The sequence below is a fragment of the Triturus cristatus genome, chromosome 5_1 (genome assembly GCF_964204655.1).
Source record: "Triturus cristatus chromosome 5_1, aTriCri1.1, whole genome shotgun sequence".
Lineage (NCBI taxonomy): Eukaryota > Metazoa > Chordata > Amphibia > Caudata > Salamandridae > Triturus > Triturus cristatus.
In genome coordinates this window covers 659,745,668-659,759,064 of record NC_140587.1, presented here as the reverse complement: position 1 = coordinate 659,759,064, position 13,397 = coordinate 659,745,668, and positions in this window count along the sequence as shown.

The following is a 13,397-nucleotide window of genomic DNA, read 5'->3' as shown; positions in this document are numbered from 1 at the left end:
TGAAAGCAATTGTCCTCTTGTGTAGTACATCCAGCAACGTAATAATTAAAGAGAAGAGCTGTATCCTGCCAGAGAGACGGCTTCTAAGGTGAGAGGGGGGAGAAAACCAAGAAGTGAAAGGGAAAACTAGAAGAGGGAGGGACAAGGAAAGGGGAGAAGGGGAAAGAGAGAGGGGTGGATGGGCAGCTGCGGTCCGTGCAGGTAACAGTGGTGGGGCAGAGTAAGGGGAGATTTCAAGGTACGATGCTGAGATAAAATTAATTATTTATTTAATTTCCCCGCTGCTCCATCCCTCGAAATCCCCCCTTATCCGGCCCAACCACCCCACCACTGTTACCTGCACGGACCATGGCAGAGGACGGGCCATCTTGGGCCAAACCCGCCAGTGCTTTTGTTGGAGGTTTAGGGGTGAGCATTGGGCTTTCTATGTTGTCAGGTTGAGCTTTCATCTGGGGGGTTTCAGCCCCATGGACTAGAGAGACGTCTTCAAACAATTGGAGGGGGCAGAGCCGAGGAGGAGTGAAGCAAGTGTATTCTATTTTGGAGAAATGATCAAGCAGTGGTTGCCAGATGCAGGTGAATTTGGTTTCCGTGTGTGTCACCGGGCATGATAAGAGCTCCATCTCCATGATGTGCCAGAGGTGAGTGAACCACAAAGCGATAGGTGGTGCAGTGTGCTTTTTCCAGTGAAGGGCCAGTAATTGTTTTGCCACGCATAGCATTTGTGCAGTGAGATACCATTCTGCATGGGTAATAGTGGTAAGCGTCGGGGGTCGAATGCCCAATATGGCCACGGTGTGTGTGGTTTGGACAGGGAAGCCGATATTGTCTTTTATATGGCTCAGGATTTCCTTCCAGTATAGGGTAAGTAGCGGGTAGGTCCACCAGATATGGATGAAGTAGCCAGTCGCTGATTCACAGCTCCAACAGCGTAACGGAGTGTAATACCCTCTAGTCATGAGTTTTTTAAGCAGTTTCACGTTGGGTAATGCTCCTATAAATTTTAGGGATGTAGCGTCATTTCGGAGAGATTTTCTCTGAGGTGTCATGTGCCAGTGTGTTTGGTAGGGGGGTTGGACGGATGTGGAGTGTGGCAACACTTGATATGTGCCGGATATCAAACCCTTGTGCCATCTGAGGATCATACCAGAGTATCGAAAGGGGTGAATGGTCAAGTTGCCCCCTGTTTGTTCGATGGTGCGAGCAGCCAGTGTCAGAGTTAATAATATTGTAGTCTGCAGGGTTCCGTGAGACGATAGTCTCTTTTGCATTAGTCCAAAGTTTTGAACGTGTCCCCCTCAAAGAGGTCATGATTTGTGCTACACTGTCCCTCTCTCCATGCAGAGAATGACTGCAGTTGCAAGGCGGTGGGAAGTCAGAGTTGTGAGCCGATGGAGTGTTTGGGAAGGGAAGGATATTAGGCCCCTAGAGAGTGCAATTTTATCTCAGATGTCAAGGACCGTTTTGGTGGAGGTGACTATGTAAGTGCTATGGGGTTGGAGAATCTCAGGAGCTAAGCGAGATCCAAGAGTGGTCTAAAATATGGAACCAGTGTTTTTCACTTTTATGAACAACCTATTCCTAGATATATCGAATGTGCGACGCCAAATAATATTCCAGTAGGCTGGGGCACACCAGGCCTGCTCGGTCTCTGAGCAGCATGAGGAGTTTGTTGGCGAACTTGTGCATTTCCCCACCCCCAGATAAAAACACATCACGTTGGAGGTGTAGGATAGCGGCCTGCGGAATATGAGTGGGCAACATTTGAAAGAGGTATAGGATTTTGAGTAGAAGGGACATCTTGACTGCGTTGAGGAGGCCAAGCCATGGTATGGGAAGTGGTTTTCAGGCATGTAGGTCCTCTAAAATTGATTTCCTACACACCGATCAGTTAATCTGGGTCCATGTTGCCAGGGAGGGAGTTAGATTCAAGCCAAAATAGCGAGTCAAATGTGGAACCCATGGGAAGAGAGCAAGTGATTGTAATTTGGGTATGTCTTGAACAGGGATCTACAAATTTAACACCTGAGATTTGGCCATGTTGATCTTGAATCCTGAAATTAACACAAAGGATTGGAGAAGGTTACTAAGGTAGGTAGGGAGGTCCTGGGGTTGGTCAAGGTAAGTAAGAGGTCATGAGCAAATAAGGCAACCTGGTGCTCCAGGCAGCCAAAAGGGATGCCCTTTGTGTCTACACTTTGGTGTATTGCAATTGCCAGTGGTTCTATCACCAATGCAAAAAGTAGGAGTCAGAGCGGGAAGCCCTTTCTAGTGCCTCTTTGTATCTGTATTTACGGGGACAGCCGGCTGCTAACCTGGACCTGCACTATGGGGGAGGAGTAGGATGCCATGATTCGAGAGATCATAGTCAGGCCCAGTCCTATTTTCTGCAAGACTGTGCTCATAAAGGTCCAACCAAAGGGGTCAAATGCTTTTTCAGCATCAAGGGAGAGCAAACATTCTACGATGTCCCGGAGTCAGACCTTTTTGACTAGGTGGGCTAACCGATATATGTTATCCGTGCCCTGACACTGACTTACAAATCCAATTTGGTCGGGTAGGTAGGGTTCCAGGTGATTCGCCGGGAGTTTGGTGTAAATCTTGCCATCTGTGTTTAGGAGGGCAATAGGGCAGGATGATGCGCACAGGGAAGGGTCCTTACTCAGCCGCTGACATAGTAGAAGTGAGGCCCACGTTCTCTGAGAATAAATTAAAAAAGACGTAACAGGTGGGCCTGGATCTGTGGTAGGAACATTCAATAGAATGAAACCGGGAGGCCATTTGGGCCAGGGGTTAAACCGACTGGTAGGTCGTTGAGAGACTGCTGCAGCTCAGCCAATGTAATCGTGGGCTCTAAGAGTTGTGAATGGTGCGTATCGAGTGGTGTCCACTGGCAACAGGATAAAAAAGAGTTGGTGTCCTCCTGGGAAGTGTTTTCTTCCTTATACAGAGTAGTAGGGATGGCATGCAACACTTGCTGCTGATCGCGCTCTGAAGAATCCCATGCACCATTCGTACATTTGATCTTGGAGATGTGGGCCCATGCTGCCAGCTGGCAAAGTTGACGAGCAAGGACAGATCCCAGTGTATCTCCCCCTTGCAGTATCTTTGAAACAGCACCAGCAATGATCGTTCCGCTTTGTTTCCCCGGTGTATCCTCAGTTGGCCCCAAAGTAGAGCAAGCTGCTTTTTTTATTGCCTAGAGGGCGTTATGTGGTCCAGGCGTTCCAGGGCTTTAATGACCCTGGTCAGCCCGATCTCCACTAGTCTTGCCTCCAGTCTGTGGGCTATCACGATTGAAGTTATGACGCTCCATGTTGTCGCCTTAAAGGCATCCCATATGATAAAGCTTATAGTTTCAGGTAGGTTATTTGATCTAAAATAAGCAGGGATCTCTAGCTGCGTCTCGGCTACATTAACTGTGTCACGTAGGATATGAGGGGGAAATCGCCAGTGAGCGAAGGATCGTATTGTATGGTTATGACAGTGCAATACCATTTCAAGGTGGGCATGGTCTGAAATAGAGATGTCTGAGAGAAGAGCAGACTCCAGATCCCAAATTAGCAATTGTGAGAGGAAGAAATAATTGGTACGTTAATAGGAGCAATGGACGTGTGAGTAAAAGGAATAGTCTTGGGCGTCTGGGTGTTTGTAACACCAGGCGTCTGTGAGGCCTAAGTCTATGCGAGCCCTTGTTGATGTAGTAGATATTGCCCCTGTACCCTTGTAGGAAGCAGCACTGTGGTCTAACTTGGAATACCAGAACAGGTTGAAGACTCCTCCCACAATTAGTAAGTCCCCATCTTGAGTCGCCTGGTCTTTCAACAGTGTTCTGATACAAAGGTCCTATGACTGGTTCGGTGCATATACGTTAAACAAAGTGAGGGGTTGCGCATTATGTCGAACTACAATTTTTAAATACCAACCTACCCTCTCCCTGACCACCCGTGAGACCTGAGAGTGCAGACCCGCCTTACACAAGATTGCAACCCCAGCTGTCTTGGTTGGGGAGGGTGCCCAGGATTGTGTCGGTATTTTGGGTGGGCCATTCAATATGTATCCACTTGCAGAAGGTGAGTATCTTGCAGGAAGATAACATCTGGATTATGTATAAGTAGGTAGCGCTAAATTTGCTGCCTCGTACTCGGGGTATTAAGTCCCCTCATATTGAGAGACAGAAATTAGCCATTATTAGGGGCAAGGTGGTCAGCTACTAAGGAAGGACGAGTATGGGATGTTGCCCACCCTGCTGTTGCTGGGTAGGTATGATGCTCAGTGTGGGTGCCCCATGGCACAGAGGGAGAGGAGAGGCTAGAGTAAGCAATGCTAAAAGGATGGGGTGAAGCCTTGACAGATAGCAGCTCTTCCATAGGATCGGGCAGGTATAAGGAAAAGCCTGATAGGCGCCCATTTCTGTCCTAGGACCCCCCAAGGGCACAATAGAAAAAGGGGGGGTAGATAGGTCAAAAAAATAAACAGTAAACGGCCAACAGGGCAAAACAACTCTATTCCACTCCTGGTCTCTAGACTGAGCACAGGCCATTCTGAAGACGCCGCTCTTCAACGGTATGAATTGAGTGGGGGGGTGCCGTAGAAATCCGTGAGTTCTCCATGCTCCATATCCCGCAGCCAGTGGTCATCAGGACAAAGGAGTGCCTAGCTGTAGAGCCAGACTCTATGGCAGTGGAGGAACCTTCGGTGCAATCCGCCACAAGGACCACATCAGTGGGCGGCAGAGGAGGTGGTCAGGAGGAAAAGAATATTGTGCGGACCACAGTCTCTGGGTCTATGTCTCAAAGGCGTAACTCTATCAGATACTTGAGATTCTAATCAACCTTGTGTAGACAATTGAGGTTCTTTCTTATCAGGTAAAACTTTAAAGCTCCTGCCGTGAGGAAGAGTCCCCACATTTATTCCGAATCCACTTGTAAGCGAACAGGGGAGTGTCCACCATCCATGGAGCGCAGATGCTGGATGATGTCTTGCTTAGCCTGGGAGGAGTATTGTTCCTTAGCATGAGTGCTGTGTTTAGACCAGGGTACCGTGGACCACTTGAGGCATATAGGTTCTGAAGATGATATAGGTGAAGAAGAAGGGCTTGTATCGCAAGAGGCTATTGGGAGTTGAAAGAGCTGTTTAGCATCCCAAAGAGAGCAGAACACCCAACACCTGCCCTCCCAAGTAAAGATCAAGGCAAAAGGATGGCTGAACTGGTATTTTATATTAAGATTGCGTAATTCATCCGTGACAGGCTAGAATTCTCTGTGTCGTCGTAATGTCACCGGGGCAATGTCTTGAAATATTTTGATTGCGTTTCCCTTGTAAGCCAGCTCCGCATTCCACCATTAGGCCTGCAGAATGGCTTCCTTATCAGTAAAGAAATGTACTCTAGTGGGTATATTAGTCACAAAGTCTGGGTGGCCCAGAGCAGAACCAACTCAATGGGCTCTATTCAAGGCTGGTGGAGAGGCGTCCCCATCAACTCTGATTTCTTGGAGCAGATCCGCCATGAACACCACGATGTCCATGCCCTTGTCCCCTCTAGTTATTCGCTGATGCGGAGGTTATTTCTTCTGCTTCTCTTTTTTAAATCCTCCTGTTTTAATTGGAGGTCAATGTGTTGCTCTCGAGGGCAGCCATCCTCTGTCACAGGTTCTCTTGGTGCTCCGAGCATGCATCTACCATGTGTTCAGGGTTGTCGACTCTTCCTCCAATCTCTGTAATATCGCATTTGAGGTCTTGAAGACAGACCTTGAATTTGGTCTTGAGGGAGCCTATCTTCAAATTTTATTTCCTGTAGGAAGTTGTTCATGTAGGCCTGTGTATGGGTTGCTCCTGCGACCTCCTGGGGGGTCCATGGGTGGAGAGGCTGGGGGGGACTTACTTGAGCCACATGGAAGCGACAGTGTTTTCCTTGCGGAGGCTGATTGGGTGGTCTTTACCAAGTTTGGTGCTTGGCATGATCCAACGAAGAACCTCTGTTTGTAAATGTCGACTATAGGGCTTAAGTAGATGTTACAGGGGGGGTCAAAGGCTAGGTATTCGTGGCACATACTCTGTGTTGGCCCATGGTCCTGACACAGTCGGTTGCGGTGTCTGAGGGGCTAAAGGGAGGGTTTGGTTTGGCCCTACTGACAATGATAAGTACTATAGTCTCAGCCGCGAGGTAGGGCGTCCAAGGTCTCCTCAGAGGCTATGAAGTCATCTGTCTCCTCTGGTGAGTGGGTATCAACAGAGTCTCCTATGGTCCCAATGCGAGCTTAGGCTCCTCCAGGCACCCCAGGAGAGGGTCCAGGCCTCCAGATCACAGAGTAAGCCGAAAGAGAGAGTCACAAGCACTGTAGTAGTAGGGAAAGGAGGGGTGACAGCAGGTGGGTGGGCCTTGGGGAATTAGGGTAGACCAGTGAGGCAGGGACTGTAACTGGAGAGGGGCTCCAGGGTGCAGTTCAGCCAGAGCTTTGGGGCATTCAGCATTTCTCTTTAGTTGCAAAAGCTGGAGCAGGGAGTTTGCCCAGCGGTGGTGGTAGGGAGTGAGGCCTACTGTACGATCCCAAAGCTGTCTGGCCCTTACCTCTGGTGTGTAGTTCATGTCTTGTGAGGCCCAGTCACCTTAAGTTGGGTCCTCGGGACTGCTCCTTCACGCCTTAGACTGCTGTGTATTTCCCATCAGCCATGGGCTGGCAGCACCGAGGGCTCCAACAGCCGGAGATGAGAACCCTAACCCCGGGCTACATTACAGGCCCCGTCTCGGGCCAGCAGCACAGTTGGGCCTCTGTAGCAGTCACTGAGACCTATGACCTTGGGGGACCGTGGCCGCAATCTTCTTCCTTAGAGGCTGCAGCGACCCACCACAGTGTCAAGCAGTCTGCCCCTTCAGGGCCTGGGCACAACCCCAGCAACTGCAACTGCAGGTGACGTAGACTGCAAGATGGCGGGGCAGTCCAGCCTGGGATCGCAGGTCTCCAGTTACAGGGATCACCGGGAGGGGGTCCAGTCTGCTCCCCCCCACAGAGGAAGAAGGGCCGCTGCTGGGGCCTCGGGCCCGATGTAGATCCAATTGGGACACCTGGTGAGCCGCCATGAGATGACAGGCTGCCCCGTCGGTGGTGCTGTAAGCCGCGAGATGGTGGGCCAGCCCAACCCGGGCTGTGAAGCGGTGGACGCAGGAGGCGCCGGAAGGAAGCTTGGTCTATTCCCCCTCCCGCTGCAGAGGAGAGATTGTCAGCTGGGCCCCTGGAAGCCAGATATGGAGCTGGCACAGCCACCTGGGAAAGACAGCCGCTCTATTGCAAGCTTCAAGATGGCGGACCAGGCAGGTAGCGGTGTAATGCTCGGGATGTCCGTGCAGGAGGATTTGCATACCTCGATGCTGTAGGATTAGCCGTAGCAGGCTGCAGTGGAGCGGAGACATAGAAAGGTATGTCTCACTCCATTGACTAGTTGACCACGCCCCCCTTGCCAGGTATTTTTAAACCACACACCATCTACCCCACTCCCTTTCCCTTTCTAACAACATTTTCGTCATTGTATATAACAACAGTAAGTGCTCCCACGTAGGTTGTAGCACTCCCCGATCTGCAGTGGCACGGGATGGACCCAATAATGAAGCATGTCACCAAGGGGTAATGTTGGTGGGTGATTGTTTTACAAGAAAAATCCTCCCTGTAGACCTGTGACCATTTCAAGTTTTCAAGCATACTTATGGAAAACATTTTTGAATTTTATTTTTGCATGAGCAAATATATACTGCTATTTTTAACTAACCCCTCCCCTTGGCCCTTGCCAATTGTGGGGGGTGTTAATTTCCCTCCCATGTTCAACGGCAATATACATGTGTTGTGTAACCCCCTCTATTTTGGGTCACACCAAATTTGACTTCCCATGTGAATTTGACCTTAATCTTCCTGGGCTGAAGTGCAGCAGACAGGCAGGTCTCACTTTCTCCTTAGGGTAGTACTCATAGCAACACTGACGCTCTTGCTAGGGGTAATTGAGAATCTTGATCTCAAAGGACTCCGAAGCAGTGCTCAAACACCTGTCTATTTTATAATGATTATTGGTTGTTTTGTTCTAATCTAATTTAAATACATACTTTAGTTATCACCATAATACCAGATAACTGAAGAATAATGAATATTGCAAGATTGAACAGAATGCACATCCCAAACATTTCAGTGTAATCATTCTATTTGTCCTTTGGTATCCTATCATTATGCTGCCTGGTTGCTGAAACAAAATACCTACCCCCATACATGTGCAGAATTCGGTGTAGTATTCCTTCTAGCAGCATGTCTCCCAGTATCCCATTCCTCTTCATCTCCACATTATTTGAAGGAAGTATATAATGAATGAATTACATTTTGTAAGGTGCTGCATTCAGCCAGTGGGTATGATGCCACTGGGAAAATCCAAAACAGAACACTGAAAAAAACAGAAAGGAAACACAAATGTTTTACCTGAAAAGGATGTCTTCAAGGCTTCTTGAAGCTCATATGAGAGGAAATAGGATTCAGATTTTTAAGAAGTGGGCCCCACAAAACAGCATTCTGCCTCCCACTCTAGGGGCCTCATGTAGGTAAATAAATTTTACCGGTTCTTAAATACCGAGCCGTACCGAATCGGTAAATTAGAATCGGTAAGTTATATGTAGGTAAAAATTCGGTAACAGTTACCGATTCGGTAACATTCGGTAAATACGAATCGGAATTCACCGATTCGGTAAATACCGAGGTGATAATTACCGATTCGGAAAATACCGAGGTGGTATCTACCGAATCCGAAAATACCGAGGTGGTATCTACCGAATCGGAAAATACCGAATCGGTATGTACGGATTCGGTAAATAACATCACATGACTTGACGAAACAGCTAATCCTGTGCAACGACAGCCCACCCAACCAGGAACTGCCCACACCCAGGCAGGTGTACACAATTAGCCGAAGTGGCCACACCCAGGCAGGTGTACATAATTAGCCGACCCTGGAGAGGCTTGGAGTGCAGAGGAGAGGCAGGGAGCAGTTGCATGTGCGAGCGGGAAACGAACAGCATGTCCAGCCAGAGAACACAGAAAGACGGAGGGGAAAGGAGGAGGAAGCTCAAATTCAGCCCCAAGGAACTCCAGGTGCTGGTGGAGGAGGTGGTGAAGCAGCACCAGAAGCTGTTTGGGAGGCAATCCCTGCAAGTGCCTGAGGCCGAAAAGCGCAACATATGGCTGGCCATCCAGGCGCAGGTCAATGCTGTGGGAGTGACCCACAGGGACATAGAGGTCCTCAAAAAGCGCTGGTATGACCTGAGGATTGTGACCAAGAGGAAGATGGGCGACATCCAGAAGGAGGCCAGCCAGACCGGAGGTGGAACCAACAGGGCACCTGCCCTCACCGAACTGGAGGAGCTGGTGGCGGCCACAATCGAGCAAGAGAGCGTCGTGGGTCTTGGGGACGCCGACAGCTCTGCCAGAGCCGCAACACACCAAGGTAAGACGAAAGCACAGCAATGTAGCCTCCCCTACCCCTATCCCACATTCCCCATTGTGAAACGAGAATCACACTGCAGTCCACACGTGTCAGTGCAGACAGGCATTGCATTCCGGGAGATGTAGTCAGGGCAACACTAACCATGACGTAAATGTAACAGGGCAACAAGGCATGTCACGCACTCGAGGCACAAGGAGACAGAGGACAGATTGGAATGTGAAATGATTTATTGTGACGCTTGCAATGCAGCCCTTCGGGGACACTGAGCCAATGTTGTTTTTCTGTCCACAGATGTGACATCATGCAGTACAGGGCATGCTGCAGGGGAGACGGCACACCGGCCACAAAAATCACCTCTAGCCAGCACGAGTTCAGACCAGGGAGCAGGCCCACTTGCAGCCGCACCACCAACACAGCCAGCCTCGCCGCACACAGAGCCAGCATCACCTCACCGAGAGCCAGCATCACCTCACCGAGAGCCAGCATCACCACAACCACAGCCAGCATCGCCACTCATGTTCGAATCACCGGCCACATCTCCGCTTGCAGGTGTGAGAATGAGGAGGCGTCCAGCAGCCAGGCTACGAGCCTTCGACACCTCGTCAGACGACAGCATGGGCCCAGAAGACCGCACCGGGCCCCAGGAAGGGAGCCATCCCACTGTGCCCCACACCTCACAGGCAGCACAGACGGGAGCAAGAGGGCGCCGCAGGTCGCGTGTCCAGAGTCCACCAGCACCCACTGACGGCCATGGTGTCTTCTTGGGGCTCGAGGGCCAAATGTTGAAGCAACAGCGCCTGCAATCAAAGGCAGTTATGTCAGTCCAGAGGCACATGCGGGTGATGAAGACAAGCTTAGTCAACATGGACACAAACATTGGCGGCATGGCTGCGGGCATTCGGGACATGTCCCAGTCAATCCAGCAGTTGTGCAGCAAATTAGATGCTGACATCGAAGCACGGCGCCGGGAACGCCAGAGAAGGGACACTACCAGCAGGGCACTCAACCGTCTGGCAACTGCGACTTCCCTACTTTGCCGGCGCTCTGTGACGATGCAGGAGGGCCTAACACAGTGCTGCAGCGACCTGTCTCGGGGGATGGTGCAGGTGACAAGTGCACTAGGGGTGCTATTGACTAGTCAGGCGTCGACAACTGCTGCAGGGGATGCTGCGGAGAGCATCGACACCAGCAGCAGCATCACACCCCCCGTCCCCGAAGCACGCAGGAGCAGCAGGCGGCTTGGGGTTGGCTCTAGTGAGGATGCACAGGCCGTGCAATCCACCACTGCAGCGCGTATGCGCAAACATTGATGTGGCCCTGCTTAGCCACTTCCCATTGGGTGACGTAACCCTGGACATACTCCTTGTATAGATGGTATATTGCCAGATTGGCCTGTTCATGTGTTCATGGCGTGGTGCCACATTAAACTACGTCATGACTTCTCACAACTCGCTGTGTCCCCTCACTTACTCAGAAATAGTTGCATGTGATCTCTGCCCGTCTCTCTCTCCCATCGATTGCAGTTGGCACTCTAGCTGCGCTGCCCTCTGGCTGGCCTGACTCATCCTCGTTGTCCTCAAAATATGTTAGTTCCACATCTGTCCCTTTTTTCGTGGCAAGGTTGTGCAGCATTGCACAAGTGGCAATAATCTTGCAGCAGGTGATGGGTTTGTACTGGCGTGCGCCTCCGCTCTTGTGGAGGCAGCGGAACATGCTCTTCAGTAGTCCAAACGTGCGCTCCACCACATTGCGTGTTGTTTTGTGGGCCACGTTGTATCGTCTCTCACTCTGGGTTGCTGGGTGTAGGTAGGGAGTGAGGATGAATGAACGGCATGCATATGCACTGTCGCCTGGATGAGTAAAAGGGAACCATCAGTTACATGCCTCTATACACTCTGATTTGCAGGTTTCAAGGGGCGTCACTGTTACTTACCCAGCAGGTATCCCTCTCCGAATTCTCCGGCACTCAGTCGTGTGTAGATCCCACTATTCTGGAAGATGTAAGAGTCGTGGGTGCTCCCAGGAAACTTTGCAACAATATCTGTGATGATGTTCCCTGCATCACAGATCACCTGCACATTGATGGAGTGGGTGGACTTCCTGTTCCTGTAGATGTGCTCTGTATCAGCTGGTGGACAGATTGGGATGTGTGTACCATCAATACAGCCGATGACATGGGGGAACTGTGCCATGTGATAAAAGTCTGTGTGTTTGGGAAGCTTATGTAGTGGTGCATTCTCTGCATCATGGCATCCAGGAACTTCCTGAAGAAACGGGACAGGCAACTCTGGGATACACCACCCACCGCAGCTATCACCACCTGATAACTGCCGGATGCCAGTAGATGTAGGCTGCAGAGCACCTGCACATGTGGTGGTATGGCGTGCGCCCTTCTTGTTGGCTGGTCCAGGAGTGGGTGCAGGTCCCTTATCAGGTCCATGATGGTTTCGGGGTGTAGCCTGTACCTCTCATGTATCTCTGCATCAGTCAGCTGGAGTAGTGTGATGCGCTGTCTGTAGATTTGTTCCTCCCGTCGCCACACCCTCAGTCCTGCTGCCTGTAGACGTAGGCGCCTTGCAATGACGTACATGGCGGCCATGTTGTCCACGCTGTTGCATTTTGGGATTGCTTATGTGCATTGTTGATGGTTACCACCTGCTTTCAATCCGTGTTAATTACCGACTCTTATTTACCGATTTTCCTGGATTTCTTAATTACCGACTGCTCCTACATGTCATTTGAATTTTTACCACTTCATATTTACCACTTCATATTTACCGATTCGTTAATTATGTATTCGGTAAATATGAATCGGTATTTTAGAATTCGGTAACTATGAATCGGTATTTACCGCCTCATATTTACCGAAAAGTGGTTTTTGGACTCCTACATCTCACTTGTCTGGATACCGGTCGGTAACGGCATATTTACCGAAAATCGGCCGTTACCGACCGGTATTTCGCTACCTACATGAGGCCCTAGATCTATTAAATCTGGGAAGAGACCACAGCATGGCACTAATAGGGGTGTACAATGAGCAACCCAAGAACAAGGACTAGTTTCAAAGCTACAAAAAAATGTATGCATAAGTCATAAAATCTTAAAAGATACCATCGGCTTCCCAGGAGCCAATGCAAGGGAAGATGTGTATTGGTAATATGATCCCTTTTTTACCATAAGAGCCACTTTCACTGCAAAGTTCTGAATGGATTGAAGATCAAAGCGGGCTACCTTGCTAATCTAACTTTTTTCTTTTTAATCCTCATACCAGCTTAGATGTCGATTGGCAAGGAAAGGTTAAATGAATATAGGAGACTCTTATCATAGCATTTCTGCAAATGCCCTCCTGAACCAGCCACATATCTGACTCAGTTGTTCAGGAATTGTACCTGGGCAGTTGTGCCCATGCATACTCGGCATTCATCTTGGTTAAATCATTGGACCTTATGCCAAAGTCAAGTGGTTATGAATTAGCCAGGTACAAATTTACTGTCAAACCTGTCAAACCTGTATGTTTTTTTGTTGGAGAATTGCACATCTTAAGCACAAATATATTTTAAATATGCTAACCATTCCACATGTGATGGAGCCACCGACTAAGTCCATTTTTTTAACATATTTCCCTCCTAGCTAGTACTGTTATACAAAAAAGCAGTTTACTTTGGTTTGACAATAATTCAATTCTCTCTTTTTCTTCTTCTTTTAGTATTCCAAAAATAGGAAAAGTACAAATTACCTCTATTTTCCTAGCAACAATAGCTGTTGCTATGTTACACACATTTTGCCAGTATGGTTGCAATTTAGGACCGCTGGTAAACATGTGTAGATCATCTGAAACCCAGCTGTGATATTTGGGGCATCTGCTATTGGTCTGTTTCTTAACTCTAGCCAAATTCAAAGGATATCAAAATACCTTATGGAGA